Source organism: Heliconius melpomene, chromosome 1, assembly GCF_056956725.1.
Source record: "Heliconius melpomene rosina isolate 202511_hmr_F chromosome 1, ASM5695672v1, whole genome shotgun sequence".
NCBI lineage: Eukaryota > Metazoa > Arthropoda > Insecta > Lepidoptera > Nymphalidae > Heliconius > Heliconius melpomene.
Window position 1 is genome coordinate 6,258,648 of NC_140389.1, and position 1,183 is coordinate 6,259,830.

General features: G+C 34.9%; 1 non-coding gene across 1 annotated transcript; it reads right to left on the reverse strand.

Annotated features, from left to right (window-relative positions):
* Positions 1-646: 646 nt before the first annotated feature.
* TRNAS-CGA (transfer RNA serine (anticodon CGA)) lies at positions 647-728 on the reverse strand. The gene has a single exon. It is a non-coding gene; the product is annotated as a tRNA-Ser (tRNA).
* Between the last annotated feature and the right edge of the window lie 455 nt (positions 729-1,183).

Genomic DNA, 1,183 nt, shown 5'->3' on the forward strand with positions numbered 1-1,183 from the left:
AAAATGTTCATAATCAAACTCAAGCGAGTCAGATGGCAGCAATTCCTAAGAGGCGAGGGTGCCGCCGTACAAAGGCATATTTCGAGCGTAAAGCTTTATTAAAAATACCATTGCTTTCATTTTTAATCGAATCCTGTACCTTACCTGTTAGATTCGTTTGAGATTACACGAATTATTATTAATTTGTTGAAGCCCGATTGGCATACGCTTGTCTAAACGTAATGATTGTAGATTCGATGCTCTTTTAGGGGGATCATTTTATATTATTAGGACATTAGAGGAAATTTAATATTTTTATTTCTGCCTTGTTGCCACAGCGAGGAAATAAAAATATTTCGTTTATCCTAAAGAGTTTTTATGGCTAAATATGAATTTACAGTGTACAATTAATAACTTGAAGTATAAAATTGTTAATTTGATGTGTTATTAATAGGATGAATTTGATGTGTAAAAGAACAAATGTGTGAAAGACCTATATGTTAATGGTCTCTAAGTAAGCTTAACTTAAACGACAATATCGTGCTTAAAATTATAAAAAAAACTATTTCATATATATCCTTGTGTAAAATAAATAATTTAAAGAGTTGCCTTTATAAGAAAAATATTATATCGAATTAATCAAAAACGAAATAATTGAAAAAAATATCGCAGCCGGTAGGATTCGAACCTACGCTCCCAGAGGGAATCTGATTTCGAGTCAGACGCCTTAACCACTCGGCCACGACTGCTATGCTAAGGATTTTCAATATCAGTAACAAATTCGAAGAGTTAAAAAATATTTATTAAAAGGTTATTCTAAGGTTATTTATCTATTTCGTGGTAACATAAAATGCGATGTTCAACTCTACCGGTAACAGGCGATGTCCCAAACCCGGGCGGAAAGTGTCTTGACAGTAAGTTCGACCCGCCTACAGTGTTATGTGCGAAAAAAATATTATAAATCATTAATACAATAATAATGTTTTTAGCTTCACCCTGTATCCTGCACATAGCAGAGCAGACAGAAAGAACCTGGAAACCTAATGCTAAGATACTACAGTCCCATTAAGTTACGCTTCTGTTCCCCACTTTCCGCTAGTTGCACTCAATGTCGCCTATCACCAAAGCAAAGACATGAAAATATATATTTTATTAATTCCCATGAGTGAGAATCGAACCCACGACCCCCCCCCCCCCCCCCCTT